This window comes from Haliotis rufescens, unplaced genomic scaffold (genome assembly GCF_023055435.1).
Source record: "Haliotis rufescens isolate VD_foot unplaced genomic scaffold, xgHalRufe1.0.p SCAF_25, whole genome shotgun sequence".
Lineage (NCBI taxonomy): Eukaryota > Metazoa > Mollusca > Gastropoda > Lepetellida > Haliotidae > Haliotis > Haliotis rufescens.
In genome coordinates, this window is record NW_025963946.1 from 7,702,073 (window position 1) to 7,716,256 (window position 14,184).

Sequence of the window (14,184 nt, forward strand, 5' to 3'; positions counted from 1 at the left end):
GACCATTGTCCACGCACACTTAGGTCGATACTGATCAATATGAATCCACGACCAGTACAAGCCCCGAAGGACCTTATGCCTAATTCATAATATTGCCATGGCGACGCCCAAAATTAACACCACTGGTTTAATTTGGTGGAATACACTCCCAGTGTTATCATTGTTTGCTATTGATTTGTATCCACATCTGATGCTGGGAAATCACTGGTGTGGCGATTAACCTATTATATATTAATATGTGTGATTGCAACATGCAATGACTATACTCATATCACGCATTGCAGGGAGACTTTGATATTAACTTACTATGCGTCTATTACAATTTGAGATGAGGTGAAATGGGGTTTAACATCACGTCCAAGATTATTGCGGTTATAAAGACGTGTGTGTGTGTGTGTGTGTGTGTGTGTGTGTTCGTGTGTGTGTGTTCGTGTGTGTGTGTGTGTGTGTGTGTGTGTGTGTGTGTGTGTGTGTGTGTGTGTGTGTGTGTGCTGTTTTTGTTTGTTGTTTAACGCCGCAATCAGCAATATTCAACCTACATGACGGCGGTCTGTAAATAATTGACTCTGGACCAGACAATCCAGTGTTTGACATCATGAGCATCGATCCAAGCATTTGGGATACGATGACATGGATCAACCAAGTCAGCGAGCCTTACCACTCGATCCCGTTAGTAGCCTTTTACGACAAGCATAGTCGCCTTTTACGGCAAGCATGAGTTGCTGAAGACCTATTCTACCCCGGATCTTCATATGGTACAAGTCACAGTCGGGAAGCGGACATAAGTTTGGCCACTGTCGCGTCAAATATGTAAATGGCCTCCAAATGTCCATCATAAAACGTTTTCAAACTTGAATGCTTTAATCCTGAACAAAGAACTGTTGAGCAAGATTCGTATGCCGCTCTTTGAAATCTTCGTAGAAAGGGCATGCTCGATTGTACCTCGAAAATTGTGAAATGTGGCCATCAAATGCAACAGCTGGAATATTCCTCGAAATAAAGGGTGAGGTGAGGTGAAATGGGGTTTAAAGTCGCGTCCAAGATTATTGCACTTATATAGCGACGTGCATGCACGTGTGTGTGTGTGTGTGTGTGTGTGTGTGTGTGTGTGTGCCCGGAGAGAGGAAGGTCCGGGGTTCGATCCCCGGCCGCGTCATACCAAAAGACGTTAAAAGATGGTACTTGGTGTTACCCTGTCTGGCGCTCGGCATTAAGGGGCTAAAACAAGGACTGGTCGGCTCGGAGTTAGTATACTGTGTCTGAGTGGGGTATTCATGTTAAACTGCGGTATGGTATCTCAGTGAGCTAGCACTATAAATCGGCATCAGTCCGGACTAGTACAAGAAGCCACACTAACACACACACGTACATGCACGTCGCTATATAAGTGCAATAATCTTGGACGCGACGTTAAACCCCATTTCACCTCACCACAAGTCAAGTCGCACCATACGACTAGGCAACAGATGCCCTACATCCTAAACAATACCAGACAGATCAGCTCACAAAAGTACCGAAATATGACCGTGGGACTGATTAACTCAATTATTGGGAGACAACCCGATTATTAATCGATCTCTACGGGCATACACGTAACATTAAACCCATTCGTTATGACGAATTGCATTTGTATTGATTGCCTGACCAAATGCTTGTTATTGTTGCAAGCAAATAAGCCAATTGACTAATAGGGCATATTATTGTCAGATAAAATGATATGATTTAGCTCAAAAATATACAGTTCAGGATGAAAACATGCATTGCTAGCGTGACGAAAGATGTCAGTTTAGTTCTGACCTATATGGCGGATATAATACTCTTCTGAAATGGGGTCGAAATATAGGTCGTTATGTCTAATTTTCGGTTGTGTCGAACTGATGAAATCCTTCATGTCAGTGATTATTGGTTTTTGTTGTTGTTGTTGTTTAACGCCGCACTTAGCAGCATTTAGCCATTCCAGGCTCCTGACTTGGTTGATGCATGTCATCGTATCCCAATTGCGTTGATTGATGCTCATGATGTCAATCACTGGATTGTCTGGTGGAATATTTCTGAATGCGGCGTTAAACAACAAACAAACAAACAAACAAATATAAGTCGAATTAATCTATCGAGCTTTATCACTGATGTCAAAATACGAAAAAAAACATCTTTTACCACTTTAAGATGAGACGATTTTTGTACTAGTCAGGGATAATACCGATTTTATAGTGCTAGCCCACTCAGATTTATTTTTTGTCTAAGGATCTCCTACGTATGACTTAGTATCTCCTACGTATGACTTAGTATCTCCTACGTATGACTTAGTATCTCCTACGTAGGACTTAGTATCTCCTACGTATGACTTAGTATCTCCTACGTAGGACTTAGTATCTCCTACGTAGGACTTAGTATCTCCTACGTATGACTTAGTATCTCCTACGTAGGACTTAGTATCTCCTATGTAGGACTTAGTATCTCCTACGTAGGACTTAGTATCTCCTATGTAGGACTTAGTATCTCCTACGTAGGACTTAGTACAGACTAGAATTACTATCTCCTACGTAGGACTTAGTATCTCCTATGTAGGACTCAGTATCTCCTACGTATGACTTAGTATAGACTAGAATTACTATCTCCTACGTAGGAGATACTAAGTCCAACGTAGGAGATAGTAATTCTAGGCCATACTAAGTCCTACGTAGGAGATCCTAAGTCCTACGTAGGAGATACTAAGTCCTACGTAGGAGATAATAATTCCTACGTAGGAGATACTTCGACCAAAAAAAATTCACCGTGGCCCTACTACGCTTCCGTAGAAAAGTGTAGGCCAAAACTTAAACCACTGAAAAATATATTTGTTCCCACTGGAATAACGAATCCAAACTTCGAAGTTATGCCCCTTTTATCATATACAGATGCTCTTAAATGTAATCATCAGGGTCCAGATTAGCGAGGTTAACTGTATGTAAAACATAAAATATTTTATGCGGCGGTCAGTTAGTGCATTCACTGCATTGAATTTACGTTAAGAATAGTCATATTAGTGACGTAGCGTGTCTTTTGGGTGACGTAGACGTCCTTTGGGTGTTACTTCTTAATTGGGGGAATTAGCGGTAGTAGAGCGGTCACGACTGGCTATCACCTTGAAGAACAGAGAAGGCTGCTGAGTTGATGGCGTTTATTCGATGTAAGAAGAGTGAGAAGTACATTTACAGTAAACTACGGTTAAAACGAACACGCTTATAGCGACCTGACGGATATAACGAACTAACTTTTTAGTCCCGACTATTTGCTGTAGTTATGCTGTATATATGCTTATAACGAATTACGGTTATAACGAACTAAAATTGGTAGGCCCTTTAAGTTCGTTATAACCGTAGTTTACTGTAATTATATACGGCGGTCGGTAGTAGCAAACTTCACTCTACTTCCACCGAATAAACGCCATCAACACAGCGGCCATGTCTGTTCTTCAAGTAAGACACTATTGACCTAAATGTTAACTTATTCTGTCAGCTACGATCTTAATACGTTAGGTGTAGTTTTAGATCTATTTCGACTATATCGTAGCGTTGGGAAAATTATCATTGACTTAATAATCCAGACAATACTTCCTCTCGCGAACGTATATTTTTGTATATTAGTATACTAGTTGCACGGCAACATCCCATTATGAGTATGTGTACCAATGTCAATAACGTGTACGTTCCTACATTCAGTGACACATACTCATAACAATGATTGCCTGCGACTTAATAGCAATGAAAACTGAGTCGGCCAACATTATATTATATTGTCTGTTATAACAATATGTTATTAAATATCCACGCATGACAGCGTGTGACCGTGTAGTGTTTTCTACTAGACATATTTTCTCGTAATAAATGCCTTTTGATAACCATCTGTTAAACCTGAAAATACATATTGTACATCTATATCATCATGTCATTCTCTGTTGTATGCCGATTGTATTATTATGATCATACATGTTGTACACGTACCGAATTATTATAATTATATGTATACGATTATATGTATATGGCTCTACCTCTGAACACGTGTTGCACACGTATCATATTATCTTTTTATTATGATTAAATGTACTTTTCTCTACTTCCACCGAATAAACGCCATCAACTAAACAGCCTTCTCTGTTCTTCAAGGTGATAGCCAGTCGTGACCGCTCTACTACCGCTAATTCCCCCAATTCAGTTTTTGGTTTGTTGTTTAACGCCGCACTCAGCAATATTCCAGCTATATGACGGCGGTCTGTAAATAATCGAGTCTGGACAAGACAATCCAGTGATTAATATCATGAGCATCGATCCACACAATTGGGATCGATGACATGCATCAACCAAGTCAGCCAGCCTGACCACTCGATCCCGTTAGTCGCCTTTTACGACAAGCATAGTCGCCTTTTACGGCAAGCATGGGTTGCTGAAGACCTATTCTACCCCGGAATCTTCACGTGTCCCAATTAAGTAGTAATACCCAAAAGCCACGGTACGTCACACGTTTAACGCAGTGTTATTCGAATGGACCTTGTGACGTTACCTACACAACCTACGTCAATCTGAAAGCGGCAGCAGTAATGGCAATCTCCTGCAGGAGCAAACCCTTGAGTGAGGAGCACTCCTGCATTGATCGGACCCAGCAACCGGCGATGTTTTAGAATCAGAACAATTAAAACGTGGAGTTGTCACGACACTGGCTGCTTGAAAGGCATCCCTGGTATTATGAGACTCAAGAACTTCGATTTTGTGGTTGAATATAGCTGGTGCATTCAGTTCTGTCTCTGAACTCAAATGGAAGCACGGAAGTTCTTCATGTACCATTTGTGTGTTGTTTAACGCCGCACTCATCAATATTCCAGCTATATGACGGCGGTCTGTGAATCACAAAGCCTGGATCAGACAATCCAGTGATTGACATCATGAGCATCGATCACACACTGTAACCATGCGGGGAATCGAACTCCGGTTTTCGTCGTGACGAGCTAATGCTTTAACCAATAGACTACCCCCCACCCCCCCACCCCCCACCCCCCACCCCCACCCCCAAAGAAATTGGGGACATGGTTAGTGAGACCCATAAATATGGGTAAAAGGATGACAGACCAAGGGTCATAATCCGGGCGAATCACGGATTCGAACACATAATAAGAACATCCTTACACGTCTAAGGGACAAAACTCTGGAAAATGAATTGCAGCGCCCTAAATCACTGAGCCGCTCCTGGCAACCTGGACGCAATCGAGCTGAAACCCGAGGACCAAAAATTTAAATGGAGGCAACACTGTCAATCGGACTACACTGGGATCTAAACAAGACAGTCGGTGCCGAGACAAACGGAATGATTTTCAGTGATCTCTGTTGCATACAGATATCAACAGCTGGGACCCAGTTTGTATTACACAAACCGAACACGTCGGACAGTAATCGGAGGAGTGATATATGGAGGCTGATGCAAGATCTGACATTATACTTGATCAATGCTGTCTCCAGTGACAGGATTTGAAAAATGGAATGTGAACCAAATAACAGGTTTCATATTGGACGCGGTCTTCCGCTACGGCGTAGCCACGTTCAGCAATGAAGAGCACCATCAAAGCACTGATTCGTAACTGTCTCCTATTCTTAATGATAGACCGCCTCCGTGGTCTAGTGGTAGAGCGTCCGCCGGGAGAGCGGAAGGTCCGGGGTTCAATTCCCGGTCGAGTCATACCAAAAGACGTTAAAAGATGGTACTTGTTGTTACCCTGTCTGGCGCTCGGGATTAAGGAGCTAAAACAAGGACTGGTCGGCTCGGAGTCAGTATACTGTGTCTGAGTGGGGTATTCATGTTAAACTGCGGCATGGTATCTCAGTGGGCTAGCACTATAAATCGGCATCAGTCCGGACAAGTACAAGCAGCCACACAAACACACACACGTATAAGTGCAATAATCTTGGACGCGACGTGAAACCCAATTTCATGCCACCTCTTAATGATATCTTCGACTGCGTATGCGTGGTGTTCATTCAACCTGCACGGGTCTTTGTTGTGCACGCCATTGTGTGCGTTCACCGCGAATGATTGATTAATGGCGCTGGTTATCTCTCTGAATATTCTTATACATGTCACGAACTCTCACATAGACAATTTATCGGTTTTCAGTCTCAAAATAAAATAGTTGTCACATAACAAGCTCAAGTAAGTCGGGTTTCACACCTGCTCAGGGATAAGTGGTGTACGCGTAAAGCTGACATGAAGAGACAGAGCCCAGTCTATTGCGATGATCTTCTTCGTTATGAGTGAGTGAGTATGGTTTTACGCCGCTTTTTAGCAATATTCCAGCAATATCAAGGCGGGGGACACCAGAAATGGGCTTCACACAATGTACCCATGTCGGGAATCGAACCCGGGTCTTCGGCGTGACAAGCGAACGCTTTAACCACTAGGCTACCCGACCACCCCTCTTCGTTATGAAAGCAAGCTGACATAACATTAAAAGAATATGTAATTTTATTTTTAAGTGAATAATGATTATAAATACCAGCTGTTGCAATCGACGTAATGTCATGTTTATTGAAATAACATTACGAGAATATACATGTTCAGGAAATACTGTTCAGGAATTTGTAGCAAAATTGAAGCATCGTCTTGTTTGTTTGTTGTTTAACGCCGCACTCAGCAATATTCCAGCTGTATGACGGCGGTCTGTAAATAGTCGAGTCTGGACATGACAATCCAGTGATTGACATCATCAGTATCGATCCTCGCAATTGGGATACGATGACATGTATCAACCAAGTCAGCGAGCCTGACCACCCGATCCCGTTAGTCGCCTCTTACGACAAGCATGGGTTGCTGAAGACCTATTCTACCCCGGATCTTCACGGGTCCATTGAAAAATGGTTCAGATCTGTAGCTTCTAATGTTACTGGTCAATGAGTGAGTGAGTTGGGTTTAACGCCGCTTTTAACAGTATTCCAGTCATATCACGGCGTGTCAGCTTAATGTGGGAGGAAAGCCCGAAGTGATGCAGGTATCAGACGTTTACCACTTCGGTGAAACCCACGAGCACGGGTATGGTGCTGACAAACCTAGAAACATAATTGGGGCGAACCAGGATTCGAACCCACAATCATAGGTTTCTGGCGTGCCCAAGGGACGCAACTCTGCACAGCGAATCGCGGCGCTTTAGACGACTGGGCCACCCGTGCCCCCTACTGGTCAATGAACACTGCCCTCAAAGGTTATCTATTTGTCCTCAACACAATTAAGTAGTCTCGCACTAGCGGACTACCGTGAAATTTGAAGGATGATTCTAATTCAATTTAACAGCCTATGTCATGTCGGCCTTAATTGACAAACATGTGGTCGACAATGTGAGCATCAATCCACGTCATCAGGATGCGATGTCCACTAACAATATCTATAGCCGTTGTGTGATTAATGATGAATTTCTACCCCACTATTAGAGCCAACGCCATGGCGATCTTCACAATTGTAGGGATTATAGAAGCCAAACCAATGGTCGATAACGTGAGTACGATCCACGTGACAGTACAATGTTAACTACAACGGCAAAATGGAAACTGATAAATGATGTTAAAAATCGCCAGAGTGGCTGATCCAGTTTGTATTAAAGTTGTACAGCCTTGTCAGAGCGTCCTTGTGTGTTGTGAAGATAAACTAGGGGTTGATAGAGTGAGCAACGATCGGCGTTCGCAACGTTATGGAAACTAAAATGGATATCAATTTTAGCTTCCACAACGTCGCGAACGCCGATCATGCCATTAATGTTGTCGGCCTTTTATAAGGAAAACCAATGGTCGATAACAAAAGCAGCGACCCACATCGTCGGAGTACGACGTAAACTGCATTGACATTAAAAGATCAATTTAGAAAATTCGAGTGACCTTAAATATTATTACCGAGAGTGTGCATGGGGTTGTACTCTATCTCTATGTTACGTCGACCTTCAATGTTGTCGGATTTATAGCAGGCAAACCAGTCGTGAAAAGGAACGATTCACGTCATCGGCAGGTTGTGTGACAAACAATCTAGCAGTGAGTGAGTGAGTATGGTTTTACGCCGATTTTAGCAACATTCCAGCAATATCACGGCGGGAATCGAACCCGGGTCTTCGGCGTGACGAGCGAACGCTTTAACCACTAGGCTACCCGACCGCCCCTCTAGTAGGTTTAACAATCGAGAGTTCATAAGCCTAGATACTCATCTATGTGAAAAGTTATCCAACCTCAGAAGCCATTGTATCCAACAGATCCCCACTGATCCGCCTCTAACGACATGACGTAGACACGTGGGCGTATTCTGCCCGTGCGCCACCACCAGGAAGTGATCACTGCATAATCCCACACCAGCCAACGTTCTGAGAGAAATCAATGATATCGATCTATCATGTGAAGCTGCCTCCCTAACGACTCCATAACATGCAATATGCCGTTATAAGCCTTTAAAATTGAGGGGGCGGTTGGGTAGCCTAGTGGTTAAAGCGTTCGCTCATCACGCCGAAGACCCGTGTTCGATTCCCCACATGGGTACAATGTGTGAAGCCCATTTCTGGTGCCAACGCCGTGATATTGCTTGAATATTGCTAAAAGCGGCGTAAAACCATTCTCACTCACTCACTTTGAAGCAGACAGTCATCGGAAGCAAACATTGAATGATCGAGAATGACCCGTTATCCGTATCAGAGGTTGAACCCAACGTGCACGCACTGACCTTTCAAACGACACATCTATCACAATATGCCAACTCAGCCCGTTATGATGAACCATAAACGCTAGATCTACTGCAGTCTCCCAACTTATATTTGCCACACAATTATTCAAAATTATTCAGCAACACGTGCTTGACAAAAGAGGTTACTAACGGGATCGGGAGATCACGCTTGTTGACTTGGTTGATGCATGTCATCGTATCCCAACTGCGTAGATCGATGTTCATGATGTCAGTCACTTCACTTGACAAATCGTCCTGAATGAGGGGGTCGTGGGATTAACAGGGTCCGGAAGATTTATTGCATCATACAGTAAACCTCTAGACCTCGTTTATCCGGACCTATGTACACAATCGATTCAAGAGGATAACGTAAAAGCAATGGTGTACAATTTAAATTCCAACGAGACAACAGGGACATCGTCCAACAGCGTAAAACTGGTCCATCCAATAACATACCGAACGGGATCATTATGACATATTCCAGAAAAAAACCATGGTAATTAACCTACATTTCATTGTTCTGTACCACCAAAAATATGTATTCTCTGGGTGACCTGATATAAACAACGACTGTTAGGTCAAACCAAATATTCACTGTACTTCCAAAAATATATCTTGGTCCTAAACATATGGAGCCTCTCGAAGGAATCCCCCCCCCCCCCCCTCAGATAGTAGTTCCTCCATCACAGCACTGCTCATGATTTTAAAGGTCAAGACGCTTCTGCTGCGTTAGAAGCTGTCGCTAAGGACGCGGCCGACAGCTACCTGAATGTCTGACTGATAGCTGATAAGATGTATTACCAGAACAAACAGACAAATCGATCGACAGACTGGAACCGCCGCAGAAAGCTTCTGCAACGGAATTCGTCGCTCCCGAGGTAATTCCACAACACTGCCAGATGCTACCAATGATAAATGGTTTATTTGCTCTAAATGAACACCAGCAATATTTGTGACAGTCATGTTTTGATTTATTATTTCATAAAGAAATGAACAGTCCAATTCGGGACTTTTATTTGTTATGTACATATGTGTAGTAATTACAATAGACTTGCACAAGTCTCTAAGGCAATTATTATTAGTTTTAATAATACTTTCTAGATTTGGTTGGTTGGTTTGTTGTTTAACGCAGCACTCAGCAATATTCAAGCTATATGACGGCGGTCTGTATATAATCGAGTCTGGACCAGACAATCCAGTGATTGATATCATGAGCATCGATCCATGCAATTGGGATTGATGACATGCATCAATCAAGTCAGCGAGCCTGACCACCCGATCCCGTTAGTCACCTTTTACGGCAAGCGTGGCTTGCCGAAGACCTATTAGAACTACACCGGAATCTTCACGGGTTTCTAGATCATATATGTTTGTGTATTTCTTGTTGCGGTCGCTCGTCCCCCTGCCTTCATATTGCTGGAATATTGCTAGAAGCGGCGTAAAACCAAAATTACTCATTCTTTTCCTAAGTTTGGATAATGTGAAATACTGAATTATGTCCATACATGTATGTGATCGATGGAAGTCGTATGGATACTTTTTTTCTTTCTTTGTGGTTTAACGCCGCATTCAGCAATATTCCAGCTATATAACGGCGGTCTGTAAATAATCGAGTCTGGACCAGACAATCCAGTGATTGACATCATGAGCATCGATCCACGTAACTGGAATAGGCCGACATGTCAGCGAGCCTGATAACCCGATGCCGTTTGTAGCCTGTTACGACAAGCATAGTAGCCTCAAACGACAAGTCAGGGTTGCTAAGTGCCTATTCTGACCCGGATCTAAATTGAGATATCTATCGTATCGTGACCTTATTACCGACATACGTTTCGTATATCCACGAAGTCATATATATGACACATAGGTATCTTACATACACATGTGCCAAGGTTCGTGAATATAAGTGCAAAAATGTGTGTTCAAAACTGATATACGACCATGATGCATTTCATACTGTTGTTTAAGAGACACCAGATATAATAATCAATAAGCTTGTAATATACATGTATGTTAACATGGTGACATAAACAGGTGACTTGTTGGATCAGGGTTGTCAGTGAGTGAGTGAGTGAGTGAGTATGGTTGCACGCGGCTCTGACCAATATTCCAGCAATATTAGGGCGGGGGACACCATAAATGGGCTTCAAACATTGTACCATGTGAGAAATCGAACCCGACCTTCAGGCGTGACGAGCGAACGAATTAATCACGTACGCTTTCCGCACATTATATACGCATGCTGCAAGGCCTTTTTACCGTTAGTAATTCGCCGAATCGACCCCGTTATTACACTAAACAGGCCCGTCCTTTCATTTCCGATATAAACAACACCTGGGAATCTTATTGTGGGGGAATCATTGTCAGTGGTGTTATCTGTTACTACTTTCATTGAACTGAGCGGTTACATTTTATTTTACGAAGCAACACTATGCCGCCCTCATCACGACGGCCTGTATATCAGTTGAGCGTCTACGCCAGGAACACCATTGGCTGAGAGCACAAACAAGGGCTCGGCAGGAACACCATTGGTTGATGGCATGAACAAGGTCTGGGACAGGAACATCGTTGGTTGAAGGGAGGAACAAGGTCTAGGCCATGAACACCATTGGTGGAAGGGAGGAACAAGGTCTGGGTCATGAGAACCATTGGTTGATGGGAGGAACAAGGTCTAGGCCATGAACACCATTGGTGGAAGGGAGGAACAAGGTCTGGGTCATGAGAACCATTGGTTGATGGCATGAACAAGGTCTAGGGGAGGAACACCATTGGTTGATGGCATGAACAAGGTCTAGGGCAGGAACACCATTGGTTGATGGCATTAACAAGGTCTGGGCAGGAACACCATTGGTTGATGGCATGAACAAGATCTGGGTCATGAACACCATCGGTTGATGGCACGAACAAGGTCTGGGTCATGAACACCATTGGTTGATGGCATGAACAAGATCTGGGGCCGGAACACCATTGGTTGATGGCATGAACAAGATCTGGGCAGGAACACCATTGGTTGATGGCATGAACAAGGTCTGGGTCATGAACACCATCGGTTGATGGCACGAACAAGGTCTGGGTCATGAACACCATTGGTTGATGGCATGAACAAGATCTGGGGCCGGAACACCATTTGTTGATGGCATGAACAAGATCTGGGCAGGAACACCATTGGTTGATGGGAGGAACAAGGTCTGGGTCATGAACACCATTGGTTGATGGCACGAACAAGGTCTGGGTCATGAACACCATTGGTTGATGGCACGAACAAGGTCTGGGCAGGAACACCATTGGTTGATGGCATGAACAAGATCTGGGCAGGAACACCATTGGTTGATGGCATGAACAAGGTCTGGGTCATGAACACCATCGGTTGATGGGAGGAACAAGGTCTGGGTCATGAACACCATTGGTTGATGGGAGGAACAAGGTCTGGGTCATGAACACCATCGGTTGATGGCATGAACAAGGTCTGGGTCATGAACACCATTGGTTGATGGGAGGAACAATGTCTGGGTCATGAACACCATTGGTTGATGGCATGAACAAGGTCTGGGGCAGGAACACCATTGGTTGATGGCATGAACAACATCTGGGTCATGAACACCATTGGTTGATGGCATGAACAAGGTCTGAGCAGGAACATCATTGGTTGATGGCATGAACAAGATCTGGGCATGAACACCATTGCTTGATGGCATGAACAACGACCCTAACTGTCGGGGTCAGTGACACAATAACCCTGATACTCAAGCATTGGGAGTTGGGACTCAGTCTGACTTGTAGTTAGTCCCCCATGGGGGTCGAAGCATAAACAATCGCTTCATGAAATGAATAACAATCGAAAAACATAATGTACTGAAATTATTACATGCATCTGAATACATCACTGAACTCAGATGCATATATAGATCTTTAATTAAGTTCACATTTTGCCCATGGGGATTCTTGGTTGCCTCTGCTGGTCGTAAGATGGATCCGAATGGATCGGAGGATTAGTCTTGGAGGACGGAAGATCGGGACAGAAGAGGAAAGGACGGAAGAATGAACTGGAGTTCGGGATAAATTGACGGAAGATCGGGACGGATGAGGAAAGGACGGAAGGATGAACTGGAGATCGGGAAGGACGAAGAAGGGAAAGGAAGGAAAGACGATGGGGAAAGACGGAATGATGGATGGAAGATCGAGATGGATGGACAAAATATGAAAATGACGGCTAAACGGGTATAAGAAGGGGAAGGAGAATAACACAATTGCACACCCCCCCCCCCCCCCCCCCCCCCCCAACCATACTCCTCGAGAAGGATACTGCGTGTTTATAATCAAGGCAATCTAAGGTAACACACCGCATGGCCTACAGATGAATAACGAAGGCCATATTCAAGCAGTCGAGCGAGACGCAACCTTGTCCGTGTATCTCGCTCCGACGTAAACAAAGCCACGAGGGTACTCTCTCTCTCTCTCTCTCACTATTATCCTCAATAGAAGTAATTCGGGTGACGCACCAAGCATATAACAGGTCCCAGCTACGACGTAAACAAAACCACAAGGGTGCTTTCACTCCGACGTTATTATCAATAGGGGCGATTCGGAAGATAGAGCAACTACAACACTCCCACCCTCGCGGTCCCACCCTCGCGGGTAGACAGCTTGTCTGTATTGAAACCTAGTCGAAACCGAAACGAAAAAAAATTCGTCCCTTGTACCAAATCTAGACTTACATCTAGTCTCTGAAATGAACATATCGTACAGAAAAAACAGTTGTTCACTTATCTTAATAAAAATATAATAAAAGGGAGGCTAGTGACTATTCATTTCAGATACTTCAGTAATCTAGACTTGCCAAACATTATAGACTTGCATGGGCTGTATTTGATATATATATTTGTATCATGGTCTGTAAGACAGACTATACCGAATCCTCTATTTCCAAAGGCTGCTAATACACCAACACCCAATGTCGTAGCTCAAGGATCGATACCTATGATGAAAATATGTTATGAATTCGTCAATTCCACCCAATTTGGCTATAAGAAAGAAATTGTGACAGAGGTTCATTGTGGTGATCGCATTTGATCGCACCACAAAGCCCCCTCCATCACTGATGTAGATACGCGAACCGACACATTAAAGATGAGCGGATGACAGCCCGTTGCCTTAGAAACAGTACAGTTTAAGGAGGCAAGTCAAAAATGGCGATAGTTGAGTTGAAATGTACTCACCCGTCCGGTAAAATGGTATCCAGTGTAATAACCGAGGCTGTTGTAGTCTCACCGACAGCAGTGAGCCGGGTTGGGATCGCATGTACCACACTAGCAACAAAGACTGACTGCTGGCGTGCAGTTGGCACGTGACCACCACTGCGTTAGAAATCAGCTGATCAGCTGTGAGGAAACACCGCGACTGGTGGAAATAAGTGACTCATTGTCCATAGGTGAAGCGATTTCATTTCTCAGTAAGCATGTTTTTGAAGTG

General features: G+C 43.8%; 1 protein-coding gene across 2 annotated transcripts in view; it reads right to left on the bottom strand.

The window, feature by feature from the left end:
* The window catches only part of LOC124150032 (monocarboxylate transporter 12-like), a 73,200-nt gene extending 59,016 nt beyond the window's left edge, over nt 1–14,184 (bottom strand). For both annotated transcript variants that reach the window (XM_046521907.2, XM_046521903.2), the window contains exon 1: nt 13,932–14,184. The gene's annotated coding sequence lies outside the window, so the exon portion shown is untranslated. The remainder of the gene's footprint in view (nt 1–13,931) is intronic.